The sequence below is a fragment of the Pelobates fuscus genome, chromosome 1 (assembly GCF_036172605.1).
Source record: "Pelobates fuscus isolate aPelFus1 chromosome 1, aPelFus1.pri, whole genome shotgun sequence".
Classification (NCBI taxonomy): Eukaryota; Metazoa; Chordata; class Amphibia; order Anura; family Pelobatidae; genus Pelobates; species Pelobates fuscus.
The window spans coordinates 433,670,438-433,688,989 of NC_086317.1; the positions used below are offsets into that span (position 1 = coordinate 433,670,438).

An 18,552-nucleotide genomic window follows, 5' to 3' on the forward strand; every position below is an offset into this window, starting at 1 on the left:
GGTGACTATAGTGTCCCTTTAATGAATACCCCATTGTTTTAGCCTATTTCCACCTGGAGTAAGCATATACACTTGGTGATTCAGGAACAGGAATTTAATTTTTTCAACGTGAGACAGAAAGGCTATGACACAGCAACACCATGCGTGTAAAAGATGGCTGCCAAAGCCAGATCACCGAGTACCTGTGCCCACTCCGCTACTCACTGCTTTTCATTTCCAGAAGTCATAGAACGGTTATGTCGCACATCTCTTGGAGAAAGATGAACATCTATGAATATAGTGCAATGACCTTGCAATGTTGTGCGCAGCCAGTACATCAATAATTAAGGCAATGGCTGCTGAACAGAAATGTATAGATATATGTTCCCATACCATGGATGTTCTACACATTCCAATAATCCCTGCCATGCACTACAGACTATATAGCACTAACACGGAGGTTAGCAGACTGAAAACCTCAAACCCAGCACACACTCTACAGATATCAATGAAGCAAACAAGAGTGTCCCTGCATTAACCTTACAAAGCAGTCTGGCTTTGCGTGGTAAAGACAAGCTGTAAGCACTGAGGGCGACTTAACCCTCCATTCTCAAACTAACATTGCTATTTGGGTTTGAGTTTGGGTTTCAGGAATAACTCAAAAACAGTTTCACAGTGGCGTGGCCTGGACGTTGATGGCGCCAGTCGCACACTAGGCGAGCTCCAAGGCCTAAACTGCCATCATTAGCCAAATACCCAATAAACACAGAAATGGTGCAGACAAAGAAACATACCGTAGCCGGGAGCACGACCTCGGGATCACCGAGACGCTGAACAGGCACCCTGGACGACTTCATCAGCACCCCGGCGGGGCTACGAGGTGCAACGCCATCAGACAACATGGCGGCGGTCTCCCCCAGTGCAACCAGCGGGGGGGACTCCATGCCCAACCTCAGCCCAGACGACGCCCTACAATCCATCCGGGCTGAACTCGCCAGGATAGGGAGCAACATGCTCTCCAAGGCGGACACCGGGGCCCTGGTCCGGGAGATAAAGAAGGCGGTCCGGGAAGATCTGCATGGCCTCCGCACAGACCTCACGGCCCTCACCGAGAGAGTCGATGCAGTGGAGGCAGAGGCACGACTCTGCTGCCAGCAGCACAGAGCAGCGGAGACAGCGGCCACCCGACAAGGCAACATGCTGCTGACCCTAAGACGCCAGGTGGAGGACCTGGAGAACCGCAGCCGGAGGCACAACATTCGAATCAGGGGCCTACCGGAACCAGACACGGAACCCCTGGTGGTCTCACTGAAGCATCTCTTTTGCCAGCTCCTGGGTCCCAATGCAACTCCCGACATCCGCATAGATCGGGCCCACCGCGCACTGGGGCAGGCCAGACCGGACGGCAGACCTAGGGATGTGGTGTGTTGTCTCCACTCATTCCCGCAGAAGGAGCGGATCATGGCGGCGGCCAGGAACCTGCCGACCGTCAATTTCAGGGGAGCTGAACTGGCACTTTTCCAAGACCTTTCTGGCCTCACGCTGGATGCCAGAAGGGCACTGCGGCCTATCACCACGGCCCTACGAGACAAGGGAATCCCCTACAAATGGGGTTTTCCCTTTAGCCTACAAGCCCGACAGGGAACCTCTTGGCACACGCTCAAGATGCCAGACGACGCCCCGAGATTCATTAGGGTGCTGCACCTTCCACCCACCCGAATCCGCAACTGGCTGCTAGAGGAACCCCTGGGCCCAAGAAGAGGAGAAGATGCAGGCCTGCAGCCCTCCGCTAACAACCTAGGCCGGATGTCGCTGCCGTGCCGCTGGGGAGGACCAGCGGGGGCGGAGGAGTGAACTGGGACTTTGTCCCTGCATCGGAGCGGACACCCCACGACCAAACTGCATGATATGTAGCTATTGATGGGTCTCTCCCCCCCCTTCCCTTCTCTCCCCCCTCCCCCCCCTTCCACTGCCCCTACCCCCAGTGGGGAACACTGGTCCGGGGACGCCATTGGACTAAGGTGGCGCTGACCCGGAGGGAACGGACCGTTGGACTCACGCCTGGTGTGGGTGGGGGGGTCGGGGCGGGGGTTTTTGTCGCATAATGCATTCTGCTCGGACCCGGTGCACCGTGAGCGGAGGATTGACCACCAAAGCAATAGCCCGGTGCACGGGAAGGGGGGGGGGGGGGGGGGGGACACTGCCGAGGGCTTGGGAGGTGGCAGCCTTGCATGGAGCACCCATAAAGGGAACACATAGCAGCAGTGGGACATGTGGGGTACACTCATGATGCAGAGACCGGATCCCACCAGGGACCCCTGCCCACCCGCAATGCTCCCACACACTTAGTCCCGACTACTAACCGCACCCCCATAGCATACATTATAGGGGAATACGCTATCCAGTAGGACGGCGACTGCCACGGACGGCTGACGACGCTCCTATAGGACCTCAATACCTCACACGACAGTTACGGACCTAGACATAGGGTGACGGACCCTTGACTACAGTCACGCTCCACAGGCAGACGCACACCTGTATAGGTACATAAGGTGTGACCTAGGGACGACCGACGACAGTTGGACTGACTCCCCCGGTGCACATCAGGTGCGTTGAGTCACTACCGGCACCTCACAACTCGGACGAGGTGTGCGGACAGGGGGTAGGTGAAGCCAAAGGGCTGACCTCTGGCTGCGGGACCTGGTCGCCGCCGGGGCCCGACTCTCGCCTGACCCTCTCTCTCGGCCCCCCCTGCCTCTCCCTCCCTCTCTCCCCCCTCCCGCTCTCTCTTTCTTCCTCTCTTGCTTCCCCTCCTTTTCTCGCTCTCCCTCTCTCTCTCGTTCCCCCTCTCTCCCCCCACATTACCCGCCTGCCCCTCCCTACCACAGCCTGTATCCGCTGACAATGCCCGGTCAATTTCAACAGGCAGAACTCTGCCTGTGGTCAAACAACGTTCGGGGCCTTAATGCACCGGAACAACGCTCTCACCTTCTACGCACTCTGTGGGCAGCACGCGCGTGGATCGCATTTGTCCAGGAAACTCATTTCCAGGGGCAGGGCGCACCGACGCTGCAGGATGCCCGCTTTCCAACTGGGCACTTCGCCAACCATCCATGCACTAAAAAGGCGGGGGTGGCAATCCTTATAGCCCGCACGGTACCCTTTCAGAGCCACGCTGAATTGGCAGACCCGGAGGGCCGTTACATATTCGTGAAGGGCACGATCGCCGGACACCTCTACACCTTAGCGTGTGTCTATGCGCCCAATACGGCACAACATAACTTCCTGGCACGCACACTACGCGCCCTGGAGCGCTTTCGGGAAGGCATGCTGATCCTGGCGGGGGATCTCAACCTGGCCCTGGACCCATACCTGGACACGTCCATGGGAACCAGCTCCTTACCAACCACATACCAACGCAAGGCCCTCATGGCCCTCAAGAATTCCGGGTTGGCAGACTCTTGGCGGGTGGCCCACCCGCTAGTGAGAGACTACTCATATTACTCCACGGTCCACAACCGCTACAGTCGGTTGGACTATATCTTCCTCCCCATAGAATATCTCTCACTCCTGCGAGCCAGTGGAATCCATTCGACAACCTGGTCTGACCACACACCGGTCTGGACTAAGATTGCCTCCCCGCTGTACAGACCAAGGGAAAGGCAGTGGAGGCTAAACGAGCAAGTCTTGGAGGAGCTGGAGGTGACCACTGAGATGAGAGACTCACTGCAGACGTACTTTGAAGAGAACTCCACGCCAGATGTGGAACCCTTGACAATATGGGAGGCACACAAATGCATGATCCGAGGCCTTCTCATACGCTATTGTACCCACCGGAAGAAAACCCAAAGGCAAGAAATCACGAATCTGGCACAACAATTGGCCACCCTCGAAACCCTGCATAAGTCCACCCTTTCGGAGGATACCTACAAAGAACTCCTGGAAGCACGGAGAAACCTAAAACACCTGCTCTCACAAGGCCTCCTCCGAATCATCCGTAAATCCCGTAGACACTTCTACGAATACTCGGACAAATGCGGGAGACTCCTAGCCAGGTGCTTGCAACGGGAACGGAGACTCTCTCATATAACCAAAATCCGTGATCAGAACGGCGTGTTCACTCAATTACCGGACGGAATAGCGAAAGCCTTTCATCACTTCTACACAGAACTATATAACATTCCGTCGACACGAGGCGCAGCGGACCAGTTGAGGCACGAGACCGACATCGCAAACTACCTGGAACAGCATGTCTCCCGGACCCTTACAGACGAACAAAAGGCTGAAATGGAAGAACCTATCTCACTGGAGGAACTCAAACAAGCTCTCAAGATCGCCAAAGCCCATAAGGCGCCTGGCCCTGATGGCCTCCCTGTAACATATTACAAAAAATTTCAGGACGTCCTCCTGCCGCACCTCTTGGGTAGCCTAAACCACCTGCTGGATGGCGGTCGCCTCCCGAGAGACACACTGGCAGCCACAATCTCTCTCATCCCAAAGGACAGGAAGGACCAGACAAACTGTTCCAGCTACAGGCCGATCTCGTTACTCAACGCGGACCTGAAGCTATTCACCAAAATCCTGGCCACGCGGGTGGGACGCGTACTACCGGACCTAGTGCACCCCGACCAGGTGGGATTCATCCCCGGCAGGGAGGCACGCAACAATACCATCAGGGCCCTCAACGTGATCCACCTGGCGGGAGGCGGCCGTCGGGGGATCCTCCTCCTCTCGACCGACGCTGAGAAGGCGTTCGATCGGGTGGATTGGGGGTTCCTGCTGGCAACGCTCCGTACGATGGGATTTGGGCCACACATGCTGACATGGATAACCGCCCTTTACACGGTCCCGACAGCCCGCCTACGCATCAATGGAGCCCTATCACAGCCATTCAACATCCGCAATGGAACGAGGCAGGGGTGTCCACTGTCCCCCCTCCTGTTTGCCCTCTCCCTGGAGCCATTCCTGGGGGCGGTCAGAGGGGATGGGGGAATCACGGGCCTCGTCTACAATGGACTGGAACAGAGAGTGGCGGCCTACGCGGATGATCTCCTCTTCTTCCTTGCCAACCCACTCATCTCGCTCCCAAACCTACTAGGAGAGGTTCAGGGAATATGGACTCCTTTCTAACCTCAAGCTCAACGCCGGTAAATCGGAAGCCTGCCCACTAAATCTACCTGCCGCGGACACAACTCACCTCCGAACACAGTATCCATTTAAATGGTGTGCAGATAAGATTAAATACCTCGGCATCTGGCTCACCGGAGACACAACTCGCCTCTTCCAAGAGAACTTTATACCCATTCTCCGCACGTTGCAGCACAACATGCTAAAATGGGGTGGTCTGTGCATCTCCTGGTTCGGGAGAATCAATGCACTGAAATTAAACCTCCTCCCACGACTTCTCTACCTCTTCCAAGCCATCCCAATCATGATACCCAGGTCCTTCTTCCAGACGCTCAACACGGAGATGATAAAATTCGTATGGAAGACGGGACGGCCTAGGGTTAACGGGGCACTCCTTTCCCTGCCCAAAAGAATGGGGGGCTTGGCACTCCGCCCGATATTTCACTACTACAGAGCCACCCACCTATTACGGCTGGTAGACTGGCACGCATTAACCGGACAAACTCTGGAGGGACTTGGAGAATAGCCAGGTGGCCCGAAAACTGGCATCCGCAGTCTGGACAACGCACCCCTTAACGGATCCCAATATGACCCGAAACCCGTTTATTCGGGCCACGATGCAAACATGGATTGCCACCCGCCTGACAGGCGGACTCACCACGACGCCAGGTCCTCTGACAGCTATAACCCAAAACCCAGACATCGCAGGTGGCCTGCGACCCGTGGATGTGTCGAGAATGGGAGGCTCGGACTGGACCTATATGAAGCAACTATGCTCCACGACGGGATTGAAAACACTGAGGGAGCTGATCCCTGACGGCACCATCTCATTAAGGAATAGGTTCCGCTACCACCAGATCCAGCACTTTTACCAATCCGCGACTGGCAAACACCTGTTCCACCGAGAACTGACCGCCTTCGAACACATGTGCGTAGCTAGAGACCGACCACTAAAAGGAATCACGTAGCTCTACTCTCTGTTGCTCACGACCACGCCACGCGCACCACTGCGTTATATGTCCCGCTGGGAACAAGCTACAAGCCAAACAATCACAGACCAACAATGGGAGAAGATCCACGTACTGGCACACCAGGGCACACTCAGCTCAAAAATTCAAGAACTCAATTACAAAATTATGGTCAATTGGTATAGGATTCCAGCGAAGCTACATCGAATGAACAGAGCAATCCCCGACATTTGCTGGAGGTGCGGAGCCGAGGGGGGGACAGACATCCACATCTGGTGGTCGTGCCCCACAATCCAACAGTACTGGAGGCAAATCCACTCCAAAATCAAGAGCATAGCGGACCCGGACCAGCCGTTCCAACCCCTACCGATGCTTCTCCATCACACCTCACGCCCCATAGCCACGTACAAGCGCTCCCTAACTAAACACTTGCTTAATGCGGCAAAGTCTCTCATCCCCACCAACTGGCGCGCGGCAGACCCGCCAACCCTAGAGCAGTGGATGGACCGGGTAGAGGACATATATAGCATGGAATCCCTATCGGCGTCGCTACACGGTACGGGAGACAAATGCGCTATCACCTGGTTCCCCTGGTGCACCTATATAGCTCAGAGACAAACCACATCGACCTAGGACGGAAACCACCGGGAAGCCGGAAATTGGGGAGGCACTTGACCCCCCCCCCCATCCTCCACAGAGACCACAAAAGATACAGGCACTCCCATGTCCCACCCCCTTTTTTTTTCTCTTCTCCTCCCCCTCTTCTCTCACTCCTTTTTCCCCCTCTCCTCTCTTTCCCCCCACCCCCATCCCAGACCCTCAGCCCCCCTTCCCCCCCTTACCAAACGGGAGACCAAAGGCACGGCGGCGACAGACAGGGGACGCGAGAGGAGGGGAGATCCCAGAACCTACATAGGCGAACCAATGGGGGGGGGGATGCACGCGGAAATTGTACCCCGGGGATGGGAACAAAGCTGTGTCTGGGGGGCGGGACGTACAGACGTCACCCACCGGATGCTCTGACCGACCCGAACAGACGCACAACCAAACAAAACCCAACTGGGGGGGACTAGGCCCCGAGCTGCCCCGCCCACTACTAACCGCTCCCTAGACAGCCCCACATGACCACAACGTAAACGGGCCACTAGGCTCGATACAACTGGGGAGTTACCACCACAACATGACGAAATGGAGGGAACTTTCCATACAACACTAACCCGACCCCTAACCTACAAGGACTAATCCCCCCTCACCCGCACGGGTAGCCTAAGACTACGCTCCAATAGAGCACGACAGGACTCAAGGACATCGGACCACCACGAAATTAGCTCAAGGCTAAAAGACTTTTCCAAGTTGGGCTTTAACGCATTACATGTTACGCTTGACTACAAATTACTAGTCCCCCATGCTCACCTCCGAAGCTGGCCAGCAAGAACTCTATGACAAAACATAATGTACGGGACCACTCATGCAGCCTACAGCTTGGAGTGTGTCCCTCTCCCCATCCTGCACCCCCATACACTTTACTGGCTAGCAGGGGGGGTGGGGGGGACAGAAAATACGTCCATACAGTGAGTGGAGAATTATTAGGCAAGTTGTATTTTTGAGGATTAATTTTATTATTGAACAACAACCATGTTCTCAATGAACCCAAAAAACTCATTAATATCAAAGCTGAATATTTTTGGAAGTAGTTTTTAGTTTGTTTTTAGTTTTAGCTATTTTAGGGGGATATCTGTGTGTGCAGGTGACTATTACTGTGCATAATTATTAGGCAACTTAACAAAAAACAAATATATACCCATTTCAATTATTTATTTTTACCAGTGAAACCAATATAACATCTCAACATTCACAAATATACATTTATGACATTCAAAAACAAAACAAAAACAAATCAGTGACCAATATAGCCACCTTTCTTTGCAAGGACACTCAAAAGCCTGCCATCCATGGATTCTGTCAGTGTTTTGATCTGTTCACCATCAACATTGCGTGCAGAAGCAACCACAGCCTCCCAGACACTGTTCAGAGAGGTGTACTGTTTTCCCTCCTTGTAAATCTCACATTTGATGATGGACCACAGGTTCTCAATGGGGTTCAGATCAGGTGAACAAGGAGGCCATGTCATTAGATTTTCTTCTTTTATACCCTTTCTTGCCAGCCACGCTGTGGAGTACTTGGACGCGTGTGATGGAGCATTGTCCTGCATGAAAATCATGTTTTTCTTGAAGGGTGCAGACTTCTTCCTGTACCACTGCTTGAAGAAGGTGTCTTCCAGAAACTGGCAGTAGGACTGGGAGTTGAGCTTGACTCCATCCTCAACCCGAAAAGGCCCCACAAGCTCATCTTTGATGATACCAGCCCAAACCAGTACTCCACCTCCACCTTGCTGGCGTCTGAGTCGGACTGGAGCTCTCTGCCCTTTACCAATCCAGCCACGGGCCCATCCATCTGGCCCATCAAGACTCACTCTCATTTCATCAGTCCATAAAACCTTAGAAAAATCAGTCTTGAGATATTTCTTGGCCCAGTCTTGACGTTTCAGCTTGTGTGTCTTATTCAGTGGTGGTCGTCTTTCAGCCTTTCTTACCTTGGCCATGTCTCTGAGTATTGCACACCTTGTGCTTTTGGGCACTCCAGTGATGTTGCAGCTCTGAAATATTGGCAAACTGGTGGCAAGTGGCATCTTGGCAGCTGCACGCTTGACTTTTCTCAGTTCATGGGCAGTTATTTTGCGCCTTGGTTTTTCCACACGCTTCTTGCGACCCTGTTGACTATTTTGAATGAAACACTTGATTGTTCGATGATCACGCTTCAGAAGCTTTGCAATTTTAAGAGTGCTGCATCCCTCTGCAAGATATCTCACTATTTTTGACTTTTCTGAGCCTGTCAAGTCCTTCTTTTGACCCATTTTGCCAAAGGAAAGGAAGTTGCCTAATAATTATGCACACCTGATATAGGGTGTTGATGTCATTAGACCACACCCCTTCTCATTACAGAGATGCACATCACCTAATATGCTTAATTGGTAGTAGGCTTTCAAGCCTATACAGCTTGGAGTAAGACAACATGCATAAAGAGGATGATGTGGTCAAAATACTCATTTGCCTAATAATTCTGCACTCCCTGTACACTTGGTAAAGTAAAACTACAACTACTTGAATATACCCTAAGTGAATATGCAGAGCAGAGGGGAAATCCCGCAAGGACAGAGACACCATGCTCTCAACCCACAGACAAGCTACGCTGCCCCTCACTGATAACCGTTAATGATGTTATGTTTGTTTAATTGCTTATTTATATATTTCCAAACCCACGGCATGTCAAGTGACCTTAAATGCCCACCCTTCTATAAGGCCTAGCTGGCAAGTGGATTCTGCCTCCCCATCCGATCCTTCCTGCACCCCCCCCCCCCCCTGCACCTCCATGTTGAAGTAACAGCCCAATCCTAGCACTGTGGGCAACAGCTGCTGGCGATCCTGCCATGACATGCTTATTCTTAGTTACATACCAACGCGCCACAAAGACAGTTGGCATCCTCTACTACAACGTAACTAATTGCATGGCCCATGCTATTACTCCCCAGAACGAGAAGTTCTACAAGCTATGTTTGCATCATATGTTACTTAACCTATATAACCTGCATCAGAAAAAGTGTCAGCTGACCCTAAGAATTTATCCCTCACAGTTTACTTAACATGTGGTAACCCCGCCCTCTATACATATGTCTACGCTTGTTTTAAGTCTTTACCTTGTGAAACATACCCACCACCTGTCCCACTAAAACCGGGATTGGGGGGGGGGGAGGAGGGAGTGGGGAGAGAGGAAGGGAAAAGAACAGAAAAGAGACAACTGTATTAGACCAGAATATCCGAGTACTACTGTTCCTGTTAAGCCCGATAACCCTATCGCTGCTTATTTGAAGTTATGCATGTACCCCTGCTAGAACTATCTGTCAGATAAGTAATGTTTATTAATACTGTTCCTTATACGGATGGCGACTTGTAACTACTTCTGCATACCATATTGTTACATGTTTACTTTTGCTCATACGACAAAATAAAAAACTAAGATTGTCAAAAAAAAAAAAAAAAAAAAAAAAACTGTTTCACAGAAAACTAGGGGATAGCGCCCATAGCAAATAATTGGTGCTATATAACTATCCTACCATAACAACTGCAATGAGAATTAATGGTAATGGTACTTAGAATAACAATAACCTTTTGTGCACCCAATGCAGTATTAACAAGTGCATATTATACAATAACTCTGCTTATATGGCACATTTTCCCCTATACTGGGGCATCATAGTACTTTCTAGAAATACATGTATTAATGCAAAATCCAATTTAGTACCAATTGTATTACCCTAGAAAGGATGTGAGAGGGCCTAGGTTAAACAACAAGGATTTGAGGTCACATACGGATACCATGCATTTATTGTAATTTAGAAAGCACAAACATACTCTGCTGTACAATATTAACTAAATTAGGCATTTCAACACTAAATACATGTCATGTTATTTAGTGACTTGTTTACTCTGTTGAGCTCTCTGCAAAATCATTACCACATCTCTATTTAGCTTATTGGTGACTAATAGAGGTTGGAATAATTTCTAAGAATCTAGACTTATTTTAGGATAATTTATTACAGATGTAGTGAACTTAAAATACAGCCGTGTGGCTCAGAAAAGACAAATCTACTATAAATCTAAAGGGTGTCTTGCTATCGAATACAATGTTACGAAAGTCATCCTAAATGTGCTCATTCATCAAAGAGCCAGAGAGCCTCTGACTCTTTCCCAAAGTAACTGGCACATCATCTCTATCATCAACTCTAGCTGGAGTCTTACTTGTAAACAAGATTACAATTGATGTGGGATTATTTAAAAAACCTTATTGTATTTGTATTCAATTATTGCACTAACTCCATTTTAACCTTATACTGTGACAATCCTCCATTTTGTCCCCCTAACCTGACTTCTTCAATCCTCTATTTCGTCCTCATAACCTAACTTGTTTATTTTAAAATCACCTTACATGACAGAATTTCCCAGCACATCTAATACAATAGAACAAAGACTGTATTTTCTATAAAGATATGATTAACACAGGAATTGCTGACTTTTCCTTAGATTTGCAACAAAGTATAATTTGAAGGCCATGCGAACACAGTAGTAATGAAATGTTCTATTCATAAGAGACCTTGCACCTGGCCACGAGGCCTGAGATCACCGACCGTGTAAAATGACGCTCAAGACCCCTTGTCCCCCACCCGTGTCCAGAACAATCCCACCTCTTGGTGGGTGGACACGGGATTAACCACTTAGTCTTTTGAGCCAATTAATAATATTGATAGGTGGACACTAATCCCGACACTTGACAATTAATCCAATTAATGATGTTTATTTACTGATATTCTAATCAGCAATGATGACGTAAAATGTCTCTTAAAAGGACCTGCGTGTCCGCTTTTTAATCACTTGCCAATAAATTTTCTCGAAGTTATTTTAACCTGAACCTTGTGTGTCAGACTTAATTACTTCAGCGTATATACGCAATTTATTTTATTGATTTGGACAGGAACAGATAGACATTTAAACATTTTGGTTTACTGCAAAAAGTACCATAACAACTTGGCTGCCCAACGTGGGGCATCGGGCTATGTCCGGCCGGTGAGCGTCCTAAGGAAGACAAGGGTGGACGGAGGAATCCAGGGGGAAGGAAGGGAGATTGATCACCTCCAAATACACGGTAGAGACTTCTGCAGAGCCTCCGGTATGTTCCGGCCCCTTTGATTGACCCGTCCACGTGTCTGTGACTGCTTCCCGGGAGGACATCAAAGACAGGTAATATCTTGCCCGGTGTCTCGTTACTCATTTGTTTACCTGCATTTTAGTCTATCTGTTGCCTGGGTATGTTTGAATTGTGTTTGAATTGTTTGCCTGTTTCCCCATTTTGAGATAAAGGGGGGGTGGACCTGCAGGGGATTTGCCTGGGGTTCTGTCTTGCTTGTTTTCCCCTTTTTGGGATAAAGGGGGGTGGACCTGAGGGGATTTGCCTGGGTCTTCTGTTTTGTCTGTTTATCTGTTTGTATTTTGCCCCTTTTGGGATAAAGGGGGGGTGGACCCGAGGGGATTTGCCTGGGTCTTCTGTTGCCTGTTTTACTCCTTTTAGGAACCACGGTGCCGTGGTTGTAGGGAAAAAGGGGGGTTGACCTGTGGATGCGTTCCTGGGGGTCTTCTTTGCCTGTTTACCTCTTTTAGGAGCCTCGTGGCTGTGGCTGTAAGGAAAAAGGGGATTGTTGGAACTGTGGATTTTGTGTAGACTCATAATTTCCTGTGATCCTTCTCGTGACACTCTGAGAGCTTAGCTAGCCTCATTGTGCACGTGGTAACCCACAGTTTCGAGTACTGGGGCTAGTGGAATTCCAAGTTTGGTAACCACTGTCCCGGGTACTGAGGCTGGGGGGATTCCAGTTTTGGTAAACCTCAGCTTCGGCTGGGGGGATTCCAGTTTTGGTAAACCTCAGCTTCGGCTGGGGGGATTCCAGTTTTCTCTTGGTAACCGCCGCCCTGAGCGCTGGGGGCTGGTGGAATTCCAGTTTTTCTGTTTATTTGTGGTAGTGAGACTTATAAGTGGGTTTTATAGGGGCACTACGGGGTTGAGGGAGGTGACTTTGGAGTAAGCACATGAGTAAAGGAAAGGAATTACTGTTGATTTCATTTGAACTGTGATGCATACACTGTATTTCAACTGTATTGTTGTCTTGTTTGTTTAATGAGGAGTCTCATGTACTCCTGTGTCTGTCTCTAAGGATTTTTCCTTGCCTTTCATCTTTTCTACACTTTCTATATTATTATACTATCCACTCCCATTCCTCTTAAAAGAGAAGTGATTGGTCACACACTTCTCACCTCGCTCCAATCCGTGTCTACCACCCCGGGTAGGCGGATTAAGTGACTAGTCTACGTTTTGGGAAGACGCACCTGAGAAAGTCCCAAGATTCTCGGGTGGCAGTCGAGCATTGTAGACGTTCTTGTTCAAATTTCCCTCTCTCTCTCTCTATATCTAGGACGCTGGTATAGGGGTAAAGGGACTATGGGACAGGATTTAGATAAGCCCAGCAAGGGCTGGTTAGCATGTGATTTGGTAGAGAACAGAGAGGGTGAAGAGATGGTTAAAGGTGTTGAAAAGATTGCAAAAGTATGTAAAATTGCTGTACCGACATGTGGGAGATTGCAACCAGAAAGTTGGCGCAAGTTACTAGCAGAAATGAAAGGCAAGCTTACAGATAATGGTTTATTAAAGACTGCTGAAGCATGGTACAGAGTAGCGAAGGCTATTCAGTCAGAAGGTTGGGTTGAGGAAGAAATAAATCACAAAGGTGTGAAATTGTTTGTGTATCATAAGAATTGTGTTGCTGGGGTTTATCCTCAGCCAGCGCCCCAAAATGGCGCCCAGGGGATGTCTATCCCCAAGGTTCAGTCAGCCATAGGTGATAGCCAGCTGACTATGTTCCCCACTCCCGATCCTCCCGAACCCCATCTCACCACCTCCCCTGTCTGCCCGGTCCTGAATTCTGATGGATCTTTCTTTACCCCTTCCCTTTCTCTAACGGTCCCATCATCCTCAGCCATCCCCACGCTCCCTTCCATGCCTAATCCTAACATCTCATCTGCCGCCTCCTCCCTGCAATCCCTCTCTATGGTTAATCCCCTTCCATCAGCACCCGTCCAGCTAACTACCCCTCCCTCCCATGCTACAACTCCTCTTTCTGCATCCATCCCCACTAATCCTGTCCTGTCTCCTCCGATAATCAGCTCCGCCCCAGTCCAATATCCTACCTCCTTAACCGTGCCTGCCCACCCTACTCTTTTGCCCTCCCCTGCCTGGCCCTACCCCTTCCCATATCCCATGGCCCTGCCCTACCCCGGTTACCCTCCCTTTCCCCAAGCCACTCCCCAGGTTCCGGTCATGCCCAGTCCGGCCCAATCTGCCCCGGAAGTGCCCATATCAAATATGGCCGCCGCTTCTTCCCTTAATCCTGAAGCAACTCCTTTCCCCACCTCCAATATGGCGGCTCCCAGTTCAGCCCTGATGCCAGTAATTCCCGGCGACTACCTGTCTCCAGGTTACGACTCGCTAGCCACCCCTGCATCTGGGGCTCATTCCCAACCACCGGTCCTTTCACCTCACGCGGGACCTGCACCGCGTAGAAGAGTCAATATCATAGAATTCGATGATGACGAGATGGACAGGGTGTCCCATGTCTCATCGGAACTTGCTGCGGGAGCCCCATCTCATCGTTCTATCGATGATCCCTTCGGCCACAAGGGTCGGGGAGAACAGGCCCCTCCTAAATATGTAGCTTTTAACCCCACTCAAGCTAGTGCTCTGATGAAATCACTCCCGGACCCAGAAAAGCAGCCTATGCCCTTCTACCGAGGGATAGTTCAAATTCAAAAGACTTATTCAGCCGCATGGCGTGATTTATTGAGCATTTGTGCTATTAAAGCAGGGGATGCATATTGGCCAAGTATGGCCCGACACCTCAGTACAGATCAGCTCAACAGTGATGTTGATTACCCCTCTGGAGTAACTTTTTGCACCCAATTAAAAGAATGGGCTAAGGACAAACTTGCAGATCAGGCTGCTGGCCTTACTGATGTTATTCAAGATAAAGGAGAATCAGTGGAAAGGTTTCATGCAAGACTGTATCAAATGTTTACAGATTTGGGGTTTGATCTTACTGACAAGATTCATTCACAAATGCTGTCAGGTGCGTTCGTCCAAGGTGTTAAGGACTCTATACGCAAGGGAATCATTGCTGCACGCCCTGAATATAAGGTTGTTCCCCTGGACACCCTACTTTTAGTTGCTAGAGGTTTGGAATCCGCTCAGACCCCAAGAAGATCCACTTCAGCACCTCTCATGGTATCCCGCTCCACCCCAGTCCCAAAAGGTACTAGACCGGAGGAGGGGGGACATTGTTTTAATTGTGGAGCCAAGGGGCACTTTAGAAGTGACTGCCCAGAACCTAAAAGAGAGCCAAGGGAGCCCAGAAAGCCCTCCAAACCTGCCCCAGCTCCCAAAGCCACCAAACAGGTTCCGATAATTGAGGAACCAGATGATTAGGAAATTGGCAAGCCTGTGTCTGCAACCCCTGTAATGGCAGTGTCTACAGGGGATAAAGGGGGGCCACTTGCCACAGTGACTTTGCCCATTGAAGGCCACCCTACCACCTTCCTAGTTGACACAGGTGCAGCCCGTAGTGTTCTCCGTGAACAAGACCTGCCAGATCCATCCTTTCTGTCAAATATTGATGTCTCTTGTGTCGGAGTGGATGGCCAGCCAAGACATAGCCCTTTAACAACTCCACTCCGAGTTGGCTCCAGCCTGCTAGCTCGCTTTGTGGTATCCTCCACATGCCCAATTAACCTGTTAGGTGCTGATGTTCTCTCACGCCTGCAAGCATCCATTACCTTCACCCCGGATGGGCAGGTAGAAATGTCCTCACCTCTATCTGAATCAGACACCTCAGCCTTGTGCTCCTTGCCTCTAATGCTGCATTTAGAAAAGCCCCGTGAGAAAGCAGCAGAATTAAGGTCCAATTTCCCAGAGGCATTAAAAACACAGGTGCCCGCCAAGTTATGGTCCTCAGGCCCAGAGGACATAGGTCACCTAAATGTTCCCCCTGTGGTGGTAAAGCTTATTCCAGGGGCTAAATTACCAAGAAAACCACAATATCCATTAAAACCAGCACAGGCTGCTGCCATTTCTACCCACATCAAGGCACTCTTGGAGAAGGGTGCTCTAGTGAAATGTAAATCTGAATGTAACACCCCATTATTCCCTGTGAAAAAGAAAACTCCAAAAGGTGAGCCAGAGAAGTACAGGATGGTTCAGGATCTCCGTGCTGTTAATGAAGCTACCATCCTGGACACCCCTCTTGTACCAAATCCCCATACTCTGCTCTCTGGAGTCCCACCATCTGCAAAATTTTTCACAGTCATTGACCTAGCAAATGCCTTTTTCAGTGTTCCACTGGACCCATCCTGCCAATACCTGTTTGCTTTCACCCATGAGATGCAACAGTATACCTGGACTGTCATGCCCCAAGGGGCACAAAATTCACCAAGTCAATTTGCAAAGGCCATGGCCACCATCCTTGACCCATGGCAAGCCGAGCACCCAGAAGTTGTTCTGCTTCAGTATGTGGATGATTTGCTGCTCTGTGGAGATGATATACCCACTACTGAAAAGTGCTCAATTAGCCTGCTTTGTTATTTGGCAGAACAAGGATGCAAAGCTTCACTCATCAAGCTACAGTTCTGCCAACCCTCAGTAATTTTCCTTGGACATTGCCTATCTCAAGGTACCAGACATCTTACCCGGGACCGGGTAAGAGCCGTACTGGATATTCCAACTCCAAGAACTTCAAAATCTCTCCATGCCTTCCTAGGCCTTATTTCCTACTGCAGAGCATGGATCCCAGAGGCCTCCCTGCTCATGCAACCTCTCTATGACGCACTTAAGTCTGACCCTTTCTGTTTAACTAATGAAGCAATAGACAATTTCAATGCTCTAAAACGTGCCATTGCTTCTGCTCCTGCCTTGGGCCTGCCTGATTACTCCAAACCTTTCAAATTATTTGTCTCTGAAAGACAAGGCCATGCAACAGGAGTTCTCACCCAAACTAATGACTTAAGAGGCCGCCAAAGGCCTATTGGATATTTCTCATGTCAACTGGACATTGTGGCCAGAGGGACCCCTTCCTGTCTCAGGGCTGTTTTTGCTGCAAGAGAGCTCATAGAAAGAACCTCAGACCTGGTCCTTGGCCACCCTCTGGTTGTTTTGGCCCCTCATGACATCTCTGCCATCATCAACCAAGTCCAGCTCAAGCACGTGTCTCCTGCCAGACACCTACGCCTACAGTGTCATCTTCTTCTACCTGACAACATTTCCATCCAAAGATGTCAAGTTCTTAACCCATCCACTCTTCTTCCACTCCCTGAGGGGGGTATCTATTATGGATTTGTCACAGATGAAACCTACATTTACCTGCTTTGTGGATGTATCAAGAAAGTCATGCATCCACATTTGACATTTTATGAAGATGAGAAGCCTCTCTGTGAAGGCCCAGATTACGCCTTCTGTACCATGTGGTACAAACCAAACATTACTCCCGAACCTTGCTATGAAGATGAGCTTTACCACTGGACTGATGTGAAGCTCACTGCTCAAGATTTCTATTGTGACTCTGAAGGCAATAGCATGGTCTTGGTCCAACTACCTCAACAACTTATCTACCTCTACCGCCATTGGGATACTGCTATCCCACATATTCCTGTTACCAAATTGAAGACAAGGTCATGGAATGACCTTGGGCCCATGGCAAAGCTATGGGCCACCATGGATGAAGAACAGCTACAGGAAAATGGTATTGTCAAATACCCAACAACTGACCTTCTGGAAGCATGGCCACGCCACTTCCTAGAAAAGGAATTTCAAGATCTGGTCATAGTGAATGATTATGACCCCGAAACACCTCATGACTGTTTTGAACAGATGAAAATGGAGACAGTGCACCTACCAACTGTGCATGAGAATCCATTACAAAATCCAGATTTTACCCTGTTTGTGGACGGCTCAAGATATGCTGATGAAGAAGGAAGATATCATACAGGATATGCCGTAACCACAACAGACGAAGTTATCAAATCATCATCTTTACCGCCAGCAATGTCTGCGCAAGAAGCCGAATTACAGGCTCTGACTTCAGCATGCAAAATTTCCGAAGGAAAACGTGCCAACATCTATACAGATTCAAGATATGCTCTGGGTGTGGCACATGACTTCGGCCTAATTTGGAAGACAAGAGGATTTCTTACCACCGCCGGTACACCAGTCAAACATAGTACTGCAATTAAGGAGCTAATGGATGCCCTCCTACTCCCTGAAGAAGTGGCCGTTTTGAAGGTAAAGGCCCATGGGAAATTGGATACAGATGAAGCAAAGGGCAACCATTTGGCTGATCAGGCTGCTAAGCTAGCAGCCAGGGATCTGCAGGAAGTGGATGAAGAAGTGTCCGGACAAGAAGAACAAGAAGAAGAAGTCCCTATTTTTGCTCTGCAAACTCTTCCTACTGATTTGCGAATTTTGCGAGAACAGCAAGCTGCAGTCACTCCTGAAGAAACCAAAAAATGGAAAAATAAAGGAGCTGTCCAAAAGGACGGAGTATATTACAACAACTTCAAATTTTGCCTTCCAAAAAATTTATATCCAGCAGTTGTCCAATGGGCACATGGGCCTGCACACCTGTCAAAAGAATTGATGGCCGCCCTCATACAGAAGTATTATGAAGCACCCGGAATCACAACATTGATCAACAGCTTCTGTAAGGCCTGTGTTATTTGTGCAAAATGCAATCCAGGAAGACCAATCAAGGTGCCTGCAAAACACCTGGCAAAGC

At 49.5% G+C, this 18,552-nt stretch overlaps 1 protein-coding gene across 1 annotated transcript in view; it reads right to left on the bottom strand.

Annotated features, from left to right (window-relative positions):
• B3GLCT (beta 3-glucosyltransferase) overlaps positions 1-18,552 on the bottom strand; it is a 366,333-nt gene that overhangs the window by 194,312 nt on the left and 153,469 nt on the right. The gene's annotated exons all lie outside the window — the stretch shown is intronic.